Here is a 16,791-nt window from a genome sequence, read left to right on the forward strand (position 1 = left end):
CTAGGAGACTGTGAACTGCTCAGGCTGGGCTGTAAGCAGGCTAAATTAGTACCAAAGATATCTGCATTCTCTGACAATTTTTTATTGGCAGTGACTTTTTGACATTCATGTTTTTAGTTTGTGTTTCACTCCTAATGAACAGTGGGGCTGCATCATGAGTCTCTCAAAACCACATGCTGCTTCATGAACACAATTTTGTGCAGCTGTGGCAAGAAATGCTTTGTCAGTTGGTATTTTAAAACATGACCAAAATGAAAATTTAAAAAAAAAAATTAAAAACTTCTAAATTCTAAGGACACAAGTGATCCTTTTGGTGATGATGATTTTTTTTTTCCTCTCCCCTTGGCTTTGCCAAAATTTTCTTCTCCAAAATTTAAATAAACTCATGTAAAATGCTTGGGATTTTAATCCCCTCCCAAGCGCGGATGCTGCAGGAGCCGCTCGCAACCAGGTGTGCGACCTGCCGGCAGAGGGCAATGCTTCGTGGCTATTCAACCAAAACCACCCAAATCTTCGCGAATTTCACAGCCTGCTGCAGAAAAGGGCAAGAAAAGCAGGCGAGGCAGTATTGTAGCCGTGAGGCAGATCCCACCCACACGGTGCAGAGCCTCGGCCCCACGCACACGTGTAGGTTTGGGATGTCTGTTGGCTTTTTTCCAGGGTTTTTGTTTTGGTTTGGTTTGTGACTTTTTCAAAATTTACCCTAGTGGTAAAGAAACTGCGATTAGAAAACACTGATAAATGACCGAGGTGTGAGCTAAAAACCTGTGCTGCACTTTCCCTGGAACATGGGGAATCAATCAACTGTTGGTTTTTCAGACCTGGAATTCCTCGCCTGGTTTTCCTTTGGGGTGGAGAGCCAGGTCACTCGGGACACTCCCTCTGAATCAGGGCATCTCTGTGTTACCCAATTATGTGAGTCATGTGAGCTGGATGTCACCCTCTGAGTGTCAGGAAATGCTAATGGACAAGGAAAAGGGAGAAAAGGCAAAATTTGGTATCCTGAGGCTCTGCTGTAGACCTGGAACTGACAAATGTTCTTTCTACTACTTTCTACACAATGTACTAGAGCTGGCCATGGCAAGGGCTCAAACATCCCCCCTGTGCACTGACCAACCTGATACCTGCCCTGCCTGGCTGGGAACAGTGCTGTCCCTGAGACGAGATCCAATACAGATGACAGAGGCTCAGTACCAGCAGTTATTCTTGCCCAATATTGCACCCTGGCCTTGTGGGATCTTGTTCCCGCTCTGAGCAGGCTGGCAGGGGTGGGCCTAGGCACGTGGTGCCAAACACCCCAAAAGAATGTTTGTAAACTGCTGTTCAGATGGAGCTCCACACTGAAATGAGATCCATCTTGTTCCTCATGTTTCCATCTTCAGAAGTATCAGATGTCCCACAACAATGATAAATAATTTAAGCATATAAAGCATCCATGTGTCAAGTTTTGCCAAGCCCTGGGACGGAAGAAAAGGCTAAGATGATTTAAATTTTAGATAAAGAAGGTGCATAGGTATTGAGAACAGGCTATTCTCCATATGTATATTACCTTGGATGGATAATCATACAGATGTTATCCGTAGCCATCTGAAGGATTTTACACATTACTAATAACATGCAAACATGTCCTTTCATTTTTTTCCTCCAAATAATTTTTGAAGCCAACCTCTGCTCACCCTCTTACTGCTGATTTTATCTTGTGGTCTGTGTCTCCTGCTGTGTGACTGGCCCAAGAAAATCATACAGACAAAGAATTCTGATTCTTTTAATATTGTTGTTGTGGGCTCTGTAGGAGATTATTTTTAGGGATGATGAGGTACACATATTTTAATAAAGCCAAGGCCATTCTGTGCTATTTAATGAGAAATGAAAATTGTTAGCCTCTCCATACTTGGACAAGATAAATCAATAATTTCTGATTCAATTAATGTTATCCATGCCTAAAAGAACAGCCTAATAAAATACAGTGACAGACACACTCAAGAACACCCAGCTGTGTCCAACCTAGAAGATAAAGTTTGGGTATCTGTTCTGATTTAATAAGTTGTAAATGAAATCACACATCACCAGTGGGATCTAACCATAAAATAAGGCCGTGTCCCTTTATACACCATGAAATCCATCTTGGGTTGGAGAAATTTTCTGAGCCAAATTTTCTGAGCCAATTTTTGGAGCCAAAGCAAAACCCTCTGGTTTCAGGGGTTCAACAATTTCTAAGGAAAAGTCATTATTTGAAGTAGTTAGATTTTGCTTGCTGTTACATGGCAGCTTCCATGAGAAATGTACTGTATGCATGTTGCTGTCAGGCAAAGTTTAAGAGACATTTAAAAAATTCTCCTGCAAATTCATTTCCCAGACTCCCAAGCCAGAAAGGATCATGCAGGCCACCTAGGCTGTCTCCAGCCTGTCAGGGTGATCAGGGATTCAGCTTGGCTTAGGCTAAAGGAAAATTCTATTTTATTCTGTTAAACTTTATTTCCAGAAAGGAATCTCAGATCAAATCCAGAATTGCACCTGGGCAATGTAACCTTCAGCCCCCAAAAAAAACCCAAAATGTTTGAGTGAGGTGTTCCAATTGCAGTGTGTGGACAGCATTAGAAATTATTTGAATTTACAGTGGGTAGGAGTTAATTAAACTGTTATTTAGGAAATGTTGAAGGAAAGAATGGTCCCAGACCTCTTCCTTGAGAGTTTAGGTACTTATGTCCAGTCCCTTGATATAATTTAATTTTCTCACCTCTTTCTATCTGTAATTAAATATATTTCTGATGGTTGAACACAATTCTTCAATCCTTGCCCTCAAATATTCTTTTCCATTTTCCCCCAAGTATTTTTTGTTGTTGCTCTTTTCTATACCCTCTCCAGTTTTGTCACCACGCGTCTTAAAATGTGGCAGAGATACAAAGAGAGCCTCTAAAATTCAGCACAAGACTCACACCAGCACTTTCAGATTTGAGAGTCCAATTCAAAGCTGGCAGTATCAGGCTTGTCCAGGTTTTTGTTCCGGGTTTCATGTATGAAGCATCTTATTACAATAAAACACATTTGTTTGCCCAAGCCAGGCAGTGTTTGCTAAGCTACATCAGGCCACCCTGGACTCTCTCATTCTTTGCTATTTCAGTGACCATAATGTCATTTACAAATGTCGTCAGGAGTAGTTTTATTTTTACTTCCATATCACTGATGAATAGCATAAGAGGAAACCCTAGTAACACTGTTCTTTGGCAATAATTCTGCATTGACAATTACTTTCAGAGATCTGTCAGTTAGACAGTTCTTAACTCATTTCATGTCTGCTCCTGTCCTGAACGCAATTACTTTTGCTTGGCTAAAGCATATCTTCTCGGAAGCCATCCACTCTCCAAACTGAAAATGTCATGAAATGGTGATTTTTACCTATCCTAGTGATTAACTGCTATGAACCTCGTACATCTTCATTTCAGTGTGATATTTTCCGTGAATTCAATTTCTAGTTATCAATTCCTTTTATGACTTCCCCAACTAGATTAAACAAATCTTTATGGCCAAAATTCCCACATAGATCCAGTATTTCCATTCACTCCCTATCCTAAATTATACATCTTTCAATTACCTCCTGCCTGTCCAGTGCTTCATTGACTGATGTTACATTTCTGTTGATGTTTTGTGCTCCTTATTCATGTTACTGCTTCTATGCTCATTTATAAACCTTAGATATGCATAAGTATATTGAAGTCTATATGTACATATTGATGCAAAATTGTAATCTGTATGAAAACTGTGATGGAAATCCACAGCATTGTAAGGCAACAGTGCACAAGAGAATCCAGGATGGGTTTTGATCCTTAATAATAATTAGTTTCTTTGAAGATTTTTTTTTTAATGAGGGAAATAATTTAATGCACTTATGAGATCAGAGTCACTCATTTGCTCGGGGAATACTGAGAAACATCAACACACAATAAGAGCAGTGACAAACTGTCGGATGTTGAAAGAGCAAATTTTCAGAGGGTTTCCAAAGGACACGAGTGTCTGAGCAGCCTAAGCAAAGGGCAGGGCCTAGTGCTCTGCTGGTGTGTCAGCAAATGCTGCATCACTGAGCATTACAACTTTTGTGTGCAGAGAAATGTTTAGACACCACCTCCACAGGGGTAAAGAAGGATATGGAAAGATTAGATAGATAAGAAAGCCTGGGTTTGAACCTGAGCTGCCCATGTGATCATCTCCCTGGTGGTTAAACTACCAAAGTTTTCTCCTGATCATCATGATTGAGGAATTAGAGACAAAATCCTCTTGTTTTTGGGCAATAACCAACACAACACAGCCTTTTTCAGCATCATGAAGATCCTGAGGCAAGGGTATCTGTTCTGAGTTACCAAAATAATGTGCAAAGGAAATGGTTTTGGGATACTGTGGATATAAATGCCCTAAAACCATGAAAAATGAACCAAAAGAGGGGAGTTATGTCTTCCAAAATAGATTTGCACTTGGTTTCCAACTCCTTGACCTTGAATTTTGGTTCTTGCCTGTCATTTTTCACACAACAATGTTGAAACTTGATACCAAATGTCATAAAGATTTATAAATTAAAAGGATAGCTTTAAAAATCACTGTTATTTCTAATTTGTCCAAACAGTTGAATTACCATTTTTTGATGAAAAAAAAAAACCAAATAGAGAGGATAGAAATATGTTCACATTTTCCTTCTGTTTTCATTTGTCTTGAAATATGATTGTAGTGGGATACAAGGAGTTGGAAACTGTGTCTCTGAAATTTTGGTTGTTTGTATGCACATATAAATAGATAAATGATCATAATAAGATAAATAGATAGAAATATAGATAATCTACATAAATCTCAGAAATGTGCTAGATATCTGATATGCCAAAACACACAAGAGAAGTATCTGTTTTAAGCAATTTTAATAGTAAACATATACTTTTAATGATCTGATTGTATTTTTGTGTCCTATAAAGTTACCACTTTTTTACTAGGGGCCTCTCAAGATCTTTTCTTTTCTCTCTCTGTCTTTTTTTTCTTTTTTTTTTTTTTTTAATCTTTCACATTGTCTTACAAATCACCCTATAATTCTGTATAATTTTAATTTATACCTTGAACTTAGGGAAAGTTATATAGATATTTAACTCAATATGCCAATATGCTATTTATATAAAAATTATAGGCTCATGGCCTTCATTACAGAACATCTGTTTCATGCAGTCAAGGTTATGTGTAGATTTCAACACAAATACAAAACTTATATCAGGTCTGATACAGAATTAAACCAACTTCATGAATGCCATGATATTTTTTTAAGTGAAAAGAACAAAGAGAAGAAAATTTCCTCTTTGAGATTATCCATATAGATTGAACTCCTTGACACACAGCAGAGACGGAGGGAGGAGGCTGTTTAAGAGAGGGAAAATTTTCTAGATCTAGGAGACAAAAACACAGGTCAGAAAACCTTTGATGTCAGCACCGATTCTCAATGATTTATGCACACATGTTCTACATGGTGACCACTCAAAGGAAAGAGTCTTCCTCTTTTTATGAAACTTCTCCTGACAGAGTTTGATGTCTACAAGTAAAAGTAACCAGGTGTGATTTTTTTTTTCTTTCAGTTATACATATGACAGGCCTAAAAATAACTCTGGGTGAATCACAAACTTCCTTTACTAGATCTGAGTCTTTCTTAATTTTGTTTCTTTAAACTCTGCCAGATTTTCAAAGTGAGCATTAAATAAGCCATTATGTCTATTGCTTTATAAATTGAACTCACTTTGAAATTATTTCTTGTGGGGCTGCTTAAATACATTTGTTTATGTATATTTATCCTCTCCAGAAGAAAATAAATACAAGATAAAAAGAGAAAAGGCTCACAAAACACCTTTTATTCTAAATTTATTGAATATAATCGAAATATTTTCTAATAAAGGGGTAGAAAATGTGATTTTTTTTCTATTCTTTCCTTTTTTTTTTTTTTTTTTTTTTTTTTTTTTTTTTTTTTTTTTAGTATTTGATTCCATAATTTGGTTTTCTGACTTAATTTAATCAAGCCGATTATTTCATAACGGTGTGTCAGCTTATCCCACAGAGGAAGATGATGGTCAGTGGAGGTCTTTGACACAGACTTCACCTGCCAAAAGTTTTCATTTCAAAACCAGAATTCTCCACAGGAAATGTCACCATCAGTTCTGCCAAGAAATGTTGAAACTGTTTCTTTTTTCTTTTGTTTAGATACAAAATGACAAAGCATAGCTCCAGTTGGGCGATTTAATTCAAACAAGCAAGCCTCCCTTCCATGTCAAAGGGCTGATTGGAAATGACAATCGCTGTTTGGTTTCAATCAGAAATGTCAACATTTTCAGTGTGACATTTCCGATTTGAAAGTTTGTGGGTTGCATGTTTGTTTGGGGTGGAGATGGAGTTGATCTGTTGGTTGTCGTTTGGAAGGCTTTTTGTGTATTTTATTGATTTATTTTTTTTCTCCTTTTGGAGAGAAGCATGGAGAAAAGACCATGAGGGAAGGACAGGCACGTCCTGCTGCCTCTCAGCTCAGGTGTTTGGGATCTGCAGGTATCTTGGCAGATGTCAGCCATGTGGGGAAATCCAAAAGGAAGCGATGTTTTGGTGTGATTTTTACCCAGGAAGTTTTCCCAGGGACACAGTGTGGCTGAGGGCACATACTCAACCAAGTAGCCGAGTCTGCTGAGGGCTGCTGGGGCCTGTGCATCTCATGGGCCCACAAATTTCCTCTGCCCATTTGGTGTTAGACTGTGACCTGTGTTGTAGATCTGTTGCTTCTCCTAAAGGGTGAGAGAGCTACAGTTTTCCAGTCTAGAGAGGAGAATGCCTTTCTAAAGGAGACCTTAGAACTCCTTCCAGGGCCTAAAGATGCTTCAAGAGAACAGCTCGAGAAGAACTTTTACATGGGCCTGGAGTGGTGGGGCAATGGGGAATGGCTTCAGACTGGAAAAGGGCAGGTTTAGATTGAATATTAGGAAGAAATTCTTGGCTGTTAGGGTGGTGAGGCCCTGGCACAGGTTACCCAGAGAAGCTGTGGCTGCCCCATCCCTGGAAGTGTCCAAGTCCAGGTGGGATGGAAGTTTGGAGAAGCCTGGGATAGTGGAAGGTGTATCTGCCCATTGCAGGGTGTGTGACAAGATCTTCAAGATCCCTTCCAAGTCTATGATTTTATGACATAAGGGATAACAGCACATGAATAAGCCTCTATGGCAGGTGAGGGTCAACCCTTGCATCAGCCACACACTGAATTCAGGTCACTCAGGGTGATGGCCTGAAGCTACCATCTGTCCCAGAACAAAGGGGAAAGACTTGATGTACTCTGAGCCTCTTGCAGCACTCTGAGACAGGGAATCCTATGGCACCATCTTTGCAAGGGATCAGACATGCAGAGGAGCACAGTGGGGTACTCCCTACATTCCCCCTCCTGCCCCTGGAATGTTATCTTCATCTGTAAATAGAATTCCACAGCTCCATTCCACAAGCCTTCCCTCCTCTGGGGGTTCTTCCTCCTCATCATCTCTGTGATTACTCAGGCAAGCCAACAATTTACTAGTGTGAGTAAAGGTTTGCCTAGCCAGCAGCCCAAAATGTAGCATCATCCAGACTGCTGGCAGAGCAAGGGTGGGGAAGTAAAAGCCCAGCAATTTGGATTTTGCACAGCTCCACTGGCCGGCAGCTGAGTTTGTGTTGCATTTTGTGCACTGTTGCTGGTCCATTCTGAATGGAGTGGTTTTGGGGTGCGGGGGGGGGCAGCTTAGATTTAGTCCTTAAATTAAGAGTTGAGAGTCCTTGCTTACCTCCCCCAGCCCCAGAGAGGGAATCCTCAGCGGGGCTTGAACAGCAGTCACTGTACCCCAAAATGTCTCACACAGGTCACGAGCCCGCAGTGAAAAGCATATGGGGGGCTGGCGGGGGGGCGGGTGGGAGGACGTGGGAGAGACTGAGCCTGTAGTGGAATAAATGGGATAAATAGCCCTGCCCTGAATCTCACCTCCTCTGCCTTTTCTCCCCTGCCCCCTCAGTGCTGCAGTTGTGTCAGGTAGTGGCACTGTTGAGTACATTTACCCAGAGCCGAGCATTGCAGCCACACCGAGTGCGTGTCTGCGTGTGAGTGCGAGTGTGTGTGCGCGAGTGTGTGTGTGTCTGATCATTACCATTTTCTCCCCACACGTCGCCCCCTCCCCCCGCCCCCAGTGCTGCGGGACTTGGGGAGCGAGCGATAGAAACAGAGGAAAGAGACATCAGCCCCCCAGATCTGCTTAACCAAATCGCCGCCCCTTGAAGGGAGGGGGGGAGGGGGGGGGACCAGACCAAAAACACAAAATACAAGACAGAGAAAGGAAAAAAAATCCAGCGGGGGAGCAAAAAAGCCGCCCCCAGGCGCACCCTTTCTCAGCGGGGAAGGGGATGCGGGTGTGTGTGTGTGTTGTGTGAGTGTGCGAGAACCGACTCCGGCCCCATCCGGAGAAGGGGGTGTTTTCCCTCCGCCTTCCCTTCGCCCTCCCCCGGCCCGGCGCGGGGGGAGCGGGGAGCGGAGCGGGGCGGGCGGCCGCAGCCCCGCAGCCCGCCGGAGCTCCGGCACCCGCTCCGGAGCCCAGAGAGAGCCGGGATAAAGGGAAGCTCTCTCGCTCGCCGCCTTTTCTTCTGGCGGGGCTTTGCTATTTTTTTTTTTTTTTTTTTTTTTTTTTTTTTTTTTTTTTTTTTTTTTTTTTGGTTTTGGTTTGTGGGATTTTTTTGTTTGTTTGTTTGTTTGTTTTGTTTTGGGTTTTTTGTTTTTTGGGGTTTTTTTTTTTGTTTTTTTTTAATATATTTGAAACTCCTCGCCGGGAAAAGCAAAACCGAAAACGCTTCCCTGCAACCTCGCCCCCCTGCAAAAGGCTCCCAAACAACCAACAACAAAAAGCAGAGAGCAAAAGAGACCCCCCTCAGGAAAAAAAAAAAAAAAAATTAAAAGAAGGAAAAGAAAAAGCGAGAGAGCTGGAGACCAGCTCCATCGATTTCAAATCCAGGATTTTATCCAGTGCATTGAGGGGCTTTTTTTTTTTTCGGTCTCCCTTTTTTTTCTCTTCTTACCCCCTCCTCCTTTCTTTCACCCCCCGCCCCCCTATCCCCCCCCTTCTCCTCCTACTCACCCCCCTTTTTTCCTTTTCATTTTATTTTGGATCCTGCTAAAATTAGCCGGGACTGCTCTGGGTGTTGCGTGTTAATTTGATTTACTCTGGGATTCCGGCTTTCCAAGACGCCATTTTCCCCCTTTCTCGCCCTATCTCGTTCTATTTATCCCTCTCTATCTATCTTTTATCTCTCGAGCTATCTCTTCGTCTGTCTGTCCGTCCATCTCCTCTCCCCGGTGCCTTCCTCCTCCCCCCGCCCTCCTCCCTCTGCGCTCTGCGTGCGCTGCGCGGCCGGGCGCTCCCCTCATCCCCATCTGACAGATGAACACCGCCATGGGTTTGCCGCAACACAAGCAAAAGCACCTTTGGGGGCTGTGGCGAGGGATTGGAACCGGGATCTAAAAGAGAAGAGACAAGAAGGGGGGAAATCCGAGGAAGAGAAGGAGGAGGAGGAGGAGGAGGAGGAGGAGGAGGAGGAGGAGGAGGAAGAAAGAAGAGGAAGCTACTAAGAAGCCCCCGGCTGCCGTTTTGGGGATATGGGTTAGTAAATGCTGGGGGGGGGGGGGGGGGGGGGGGGCAGGGGGAATGGAACAAAAATTCTGAGGCATCGAGGAAAGATCTGCCTTGATGATCGGATTTGCAGGAAGATCGTACGCCTCTCTCCGTTTCATTCTCCCCCCCCCCTTTTTTTTTTTTTAATATTATTCCCCCCTTCTGCATGCAAAAGTTAATGTCGTCCCCCCCCCTCCTTTTTTCTTTTTTTTTTTTTTTTCTTTTTTTTTTTTTTTTTTTTTTCCCTTCCCACTGTTGTGACTTTGCAATGGCGCGGAAAAAGGCTTTATTTATTTTTTGTGAGGGGAGAATATTTCTCCTCTATGCATTGCATGTGAATCCTCCTCTCCATCCCCTCCGACCCCTTCCCTCCCCATGCTTTGTGCCTGTTTAGGGGCATGTGTGTGTGTCTGTGTGTGGTTGTCGTGAGGTGGGGGGTTACTGGTGGAGTGTGTAAGACCGTGCTGCTGGGAAGGGGCTGGGATTTTTTTAGGAGTTTGAATAATGTATTTATTTCCCCCACAGCCCCGCCTTACCCCCCTCTCCTGGCCCCCGCTTTGGTAGCCTATATGTGTTTATATGTGTAGGTGGCAGCTATGTGTGTGCCTTTGGAAATTGGGGGGGACACGACCCCCCCGCCTCGTAAATTGCAGGTTAAGTGGAGCTAGAGAGCAACACTGTAACCTTATGGGGATTTGTGTGTGTGCGAGTGTGAGCGTGTGCGTGCGCGGGGCTCCGCGGGTGAACTGGGGGGCGCCGCTGCCCCGGGGTGGCCCCGCCGTGTTTTGACATTGAAAAGGACAAGCAGCCCCGAAAAGCTGCGGTTTTGGGGAACAGCGAAGTGGGAGGACGTGTGTATGTGTGTGTGTGGGGGGGTAGTAATTAGCAAAGCGGGACACCCCCCCGCCACCAGCCCCGCCACGCTCGGTGGCTGGATAATAATCCTTAATAAGCCGGTGATTGCCGCCCCCGGGACTCTGGTGGCCCCTTGTGCCCCCACAAGGGGTGGAAGCAGAGTTCAGCTATGGACAGGCTGAATACCACCGATATCATCGGGCTGCGGGGTGGTTTTGGAGAAAGGGGGTAACACGCAGCCAGCAGCCGCGGCCGGCTATTGTCAACCCCAGCCCTGGCGCAAGGCTCCTGCCCAGAGCCGGGCACTCGCACTCACACTCACATACTCACACCCCTTCCTCGCCCGGTTTCCCCGGAGGGCAACGAGAAATAGAGTCTCCCGCATCCCCTGTTGCCCCGGGTGTGAGCGTGTGTCAGTGTGAGTGAGTGTGTGTGTCAGCGTGAGCGTGTCCGTGTGTTTGTATCCCAACATCCCAGCGCCCCACCGGGCACGGCGCTCCCCGCGCTGCCCCTGCCTGCTGTATTTATGTCTCCAAAAGGCAGTTGAGAGAAGGATTTCCGATTCGTTTCCGCTTCAAATAAACGGCCCCGATAATCCCGGGCCTGACGCCTGATGCTCAAAGGGCATTTGGCCGCCGAGAGCCCAACCTGGAGAGGCGGGGGGAGACAGGGCACACCCGCCTCGGACACCCCCGGTGGGCAGGTTTCCCTGGCCTCGGGAGGGGTGATGACAGGGGCTTTGTGCGTGGGGGATGCGCATGGGGGATGCGAGGAGAGTACCCACCCATTTCGGTACCGTGGGGTGGCGGTGTCCCCCCGGCTGCCGTGAGCAGGGCAAACCCAGCCGGGTTCTGGGAGGAGTGGAAGGGTTAAGGGAGGAGGGTAGGGGAGCCTGGCAGGCTGTTCTCCCGGTATACAGAGGTGTTTCATTAGTCACCAGCCCGCGGTGGCCTCGCTCTGGCGTGGCTCTGGCGTGGGGGGGACCCTCCATGTGTCCCTCTATATCCGGCAAAGGATGCAGAGGAGTGAGGAGAGGAGGGCACAGAACTGGTCAGTACTCCACTCTCAGAGAGGGCATCTGAGCCTCCTGGTATGGATGGAATTGTTCCAGGAGAGAAGGGCTGCTGGCAAATCCAGTCCTGGATGTTTGGAATATTATGGGCCCAAATGGGAACGATGACTGATTTGAAAGCTCCTGCATGCAGGACTTACCTGGTGCAGGCTACAGAAATGGTATTATCAGGTGTCTAGAGACAGGTAGTGACAGCATGAGGAAACAAGTGGACCCTTTACTGGGGACAGCAAAAAATTATTCCTATCAGGGAATCATTGAATCATAGAATGTTTTGGTTGGAAGGGATGTTAAAGACCATCTCCTTCCAGCCCCATTTTCCCTCAAGACAGGGACACTTTCCCCTAGACCAGGTTGCTTCAAGCCCCATCCAGCATGGCCTTGAACGCTTCCAGGGACTGGACATGTTCATGGGAAAATGTGCAAGTGTCTGTTTCATGCACAGCTTTCTGCACTTTCTCAGCCTTTGCTGAGATTACACTCCTCATCAGAACCTCCTTTCACTTAAAGGAAAAACTTTTTTTCATCTCATTTGTTTTTTAACTGAAAGGAGAAAAAAAAAACAACTGTCCACACAATGGACTTGTACTTTAATCTGTGCTCTTAGCTCAGAAGGGTTATGTAAAAATAGGAGAAAAAAAAAAAAAAAAAAAAAAAAAAAAAAAAAAGGCAGAAACCCTCAGTGAATAGACTTCTCTTCCATCTCTTATTGGCTTCAACTTTTTTTTTTAAACTTCTCAGACTCAAAATTTTAATTGAAACCAGAAGTCTATTGAGAAGTAACTGAGCCAAGAAAACCTCTGTTTTCTCTGCAACTAGGGATGGGGAATAAATAATTTTTAGCTGATGTTATTTCAAGTCGTTTGAGCTTTTTGATTCCTGCCAAAAAGCCAAGCATACATTATTAACACATTATCATTTTAGGAGGACGCAGTTTTTGAAATGCTATAAAATGGTGTGTTAGGTTTGTGCAGACCCATAAACTATGCTAGTTGCTGGCAAACAAAAGAAACAGTGGCCATGATTTATTATTAATAATAATCATAACTGAGCTATTTAGCTTGATTTCATATATACTGTTTTCTCTACTGAGGTTGCTCTGTATTGTGTTCAATAATGTACTTTGATTAAGTTGGGAACTATTCTTGTTTAACAACTGCTGTTGCCATGTGCTTAATTAACTCAAGGAACTAAATGCTCAGAAAGGTCCAACCATAATTTTTTGGCTTCAGATGCTGCTTAATCTCCTCTTCTGCTCTTTTTTGACCCATCCTTTGAGCTCCTTTTCTCCATCACATGTACCTTTTAGGTGCAAGTGCCAATTTACCAACAGGACTCTTGTTTTCCATTACCAGATTTGCCTAATCCCAGTTTCTGTGACTTTTTTTTCCCTCTCAGTAGGGCTCAATTGCTTACACATAATCTTTCCCTTCTGTTTTCTTTCCCCTTTGGACAACACCCTCCAGGACTGAAAAACTCTTGCCTTGTGCCCTGAGACTTCCAATTACACAGCAATTTTGACTCTTGACCCAACTAGTAGCAAGAAAGGCTATTGTCTAATGAACCACGTAAAAAACTGTTCTGGAATCCAACAGATTGCTGTGATGGAAATGAAAGATGTCTCAGTGAACTGATGACTGATTTGTTTAACCATATGCCTAGGCTGTTTTCCTTGCTCCCCATTAACTATCCATCTCTGTAGGATCTGTGATCTGCAGGTCTGAGATAATGTTGAAAGGCAGAATTAATAACTGCCAAAATGTGTTCTATGAAGCATGGAGGGACAGATTATAATCTATGTTCAGAAAATGCAGCATCACTTTTGCCTACCATAACATGTAGGCATGCAAGGTTCTATATTTGTAAGTGCTGTGTTTAAGTATGCTTCTAGTGATGAGACAAGGGCAGCAAATCTCTGTAAAAATTATAGAATCTATGTAAAAATTATAGAATCAAAGAGTGATTTGTGTTGGAAGGGACTTTAAACATCATCTTATGCCACCCCCTGCCATGGGCAGGGACACCTTCTGCTACCCCAGGTTGCTCCAAGCCCTGTCCAACCTGGCCTGAAACCCCCTAGGGATAGGGCAGCCATAGCTGCCGTGGGCAACCACTGCAAGTGCCTCATCACCCTCACAGGCAGGCATATTTTTCCAATATAGGTGACCTATAAAATAGAAAGTAGTCAGAGGAAATCCATGGTAAGCTCTAGCCTCATCTCTGGGAAGCCCAGGGAACCTTAGGGCAGCATAAATCCAAAGTTTAGAGCTAGTCCAAAGCAAGAAAGGTGAGACTCTGTGGGAGAATCTTAGTGGAGAAGGTTCCTAGTGTTTTGTTGCAGGGCTTGTGGTTTCAACTCGGACTGATTTTGCTGCTGTTGTAGTTTCTGTTCTCATTACTTTCTCTCTTTCCAGCTTGATAAAAAAGAGTTTACTTTCCTGTTATTCTGGCAGAGGAAATAAAATGGCTTATGCTGTTAGGAAATTGTCACCTTGATTAAAGATGGACTTCAAAATCCCTCAGTTCAGTGTTTGAGCCTGGGGGAACTGTCAGATCTGAAAGAGATTTGCAAACATTTGATATTGTGACTCCTCTTTTCTTCTGATACAGACATGAAATCAGTTTGCAAGTGTGTGATTAGCAACACTTGGACACTGTTTCTTTCTCCTCCCAATGGGAAGGTTTCACCTGATGTACCTTCAAAAGTTCATTGCATTTTTGGACCTGTTTGAGGTCTCCTGGATGCTGGGACCAAGCAAAGCTCTGCGACAGGCACCTGGATTCTGAAATCACATTTGACTGGTTGTGGAGACTACAAGGTTAAGGAAATAAACAGCTGGGGGAATAAAGGATGACAAAATAATTTCTTAAATTGAATAAAAGTAGTCAGAGAATAATACAGCTTATCTTTCAGAGCTGAGGAAATGAATGAAGGAAGTAGCTTATTTCTATTCATCAGCTCTTGAGAGAGAGCAGAGTTAGGAGCTATTTTGCCCTTTTGGAGCTGGATTTACTTTGGAGGACAGACTGCCCAAATGCAATGATGAGCTTTTCCATAAGGTTTGGGACGACTGTGTATGAAAAGAAATCTTCTGACATTATTTCATTTAGGGTTTTGTTGTCTTCTCTGTTGTCTTCCCAAAAGACCAGGTAGAAACTTTGAAGAAGAGCAGGTGACCAAAGAGGAAGATGACTAGGGAAATACTCTGGGAATACGGACCCTTGTGCTGTTCACACATCCCCAGGTCAGGTTGACCCTTGCTCATGAATAGGCACTCTGATGGAGCTTATGTACTTGTCTATTCAGCACAGGTTTTTTTCAGGGAATATAAGAGCTGTGCAGGTGGTGAGGATGAGCCTGAGTTACCTTTCCTGTGTAGGGCTGTTGAGTCTGATGCACTCTTTTGAAAGTGAACACCATTTGTGGAAAAGCCATGCAAGAGGAGGCTAATTTCCATGCAGATGTGAGGTCATAAGGTGGTGACAACGATCTGACCTGCCCTGGTGAGCATCACACAAAGTGGTCCAAGGCTTGGCTCTGCAATATATTGGGAGGAGCTGGGATTGTGGCTAAATACTGTTGTGGGGTGACATACTTGTCTTCTCAGTGCCTCTGAAAGAGTGAATTCCTGATTCTGTAAGGGTTGCTGTGCAGTCCTGGGCAGACAAGGGCTCTGTGAGGATGGCAGCCATGAGAGCAAAGTTTTCTCTACTGTAGTATGATATAACTTGTAACAGTGCTTGGGAAATCTTTTCAGAAGAATGTGTGGTAGGCAAGCATGGGGTAACCGAGGACTCACTCAAATACCTCAAAATTAGAGATGGGTTAAAGATCGGAAGCCTGAGGTTTTAAGTTACTTTGAAATTTTTGTTAGCCTTAAACTTTAAAACTGAGATATATATGTGTACAATGAATCACTCTCTTTCTCTCCTGGCATTTTAGCAGACAGAGAAGCCAGTTTTAAGAAGCAAGAGAGAAAATGATGATACTCAAACCAGAGGTCAAGCTGCAAGGCGTTACAGGCACATCTTCTCTCCATATGAATTCACATATCCTGAATGTCCTACTGATGTGATTTCTAAGACTTGGATACTGGCCTAACTTTCCTCTGTGATTCCAGACTCAGCATATTCTGGAGTGATGCTGTGACCCATGTCTATCTCTCCTTGCTAAATACTTGTCTTTGGAGAATGCAGTGGGGTTTCGACTGCAGCTCGTCTGATATCTTATTAGTTCTCTAGACAAGGAAATGCTTCCTGTAGTTTTTTTTTTTGTTGTTGTTGTTTTTTTTTGTTTTGTTTTGTTTTGGTTTGGTTTGGTTTGGTTTGGTTTTTTTTCTGTTGTTGTTGTTGGTTTTTTTGGCTTTTTGTTTTTGTTTTGGTTTGGGGTTGTTGTTGTTTTGGGTTTTTTTTTTTGGGGGGTTGGGTTTTTGTGTTTCATTTTGGTATTTTTTTCTCTCTGTCTAAAGCCTTCCTAAGGAGCTATGTAGTTGGGATTCAAAACAATTCTGTACTGGGAATAGCTCTCTGCTGAGTTCCTCAGTACTTTTTCAGAAGGGATCAGAGACATAAAGCTTAACTGGGAGAGTTCAGGAAGTGTTCAAACGGGACTGTACACATGTAAAGTGTTGTAGCAGGCATCTGGGCAAAATATTACTATACATGTCCATTGTTCCTAAGGTTGCAAATCAATTTAAAATATTAATTAATATTAACATACATTCACATCCCTATAATTTCCATAAATCTTCAACTAATGGGATGAAAAATGACATGCTTTCTCTCTGTTTCAATTTTCTTCCTAAAAATGACAATTTTCTTCCTAAAAAGTTGAGTAAGCTTTCCAGCTATCAGTTTTGTTTTCAATTGATTCAGGAAAAGTGAGAGTGGACAAAGGAAATGCTTTCCCTTTTTAAATTATCCTAACTGCATGCTTTTAAAGAGGACGGCAGTCTCTATTTTATGGATACAGGGCTTCTTGATGGCCTCTGTCATCTTTTGGTGTTTGAGTGAGACAAAAATTGGAGGCCATGGTGTCTGATGCCATGACAGATTAGAGTGTAGACATCCTGAAGTCAATGGTATTCTTGTAGTCTGTTGGCTTAAAGAGAAGGGCACTGGCCCAACAAATCCTGTTGGATAGGAGGCATAAACGGCATTTTTTCATAGGTCTTGGTTACATTAGAGTTCTAT

The 16,791-nt window shown here is 43.5% G+C and overlaps 1 protein-coding gene across 3 annotated transcripts in view; it reads left to right on the forward strand.

Annotated features, from left to right (window-relative positions):
• Positions 1-8,368: 8,368 nt before the first annotated feature.
• Positions 8,369-16,791, forward strand: part of SETBP1 (SET binding protein 1) — a 268,589-nt gene continuing 260,166 nt past the window's right edge. For all 3 annotated transcript variants that reach the window (XM_083883743.1, XM_083883744.1, XM_083883746.1), the window contains exon 1: positions 8,369-9,659. The gene's annotated coding sequence lies outside the window, so the exon portion shown is untranslated. The remainder of the gene's footprint in view (positions 9,660-16,791) is intronic.

The sequence above is a fragment of the Zosterops lateralis genome (genome assembly GCF_965231275.1).
Source record: "Zosterops lateralis genome assembly, chromosome: Z".
Classification (NCBI taxonomy): Eukaryota; Metazoa; Chordata; class Aves; order Passeriformes; family Zosteropidae; genus Zosterops; species Zosterops lateralis.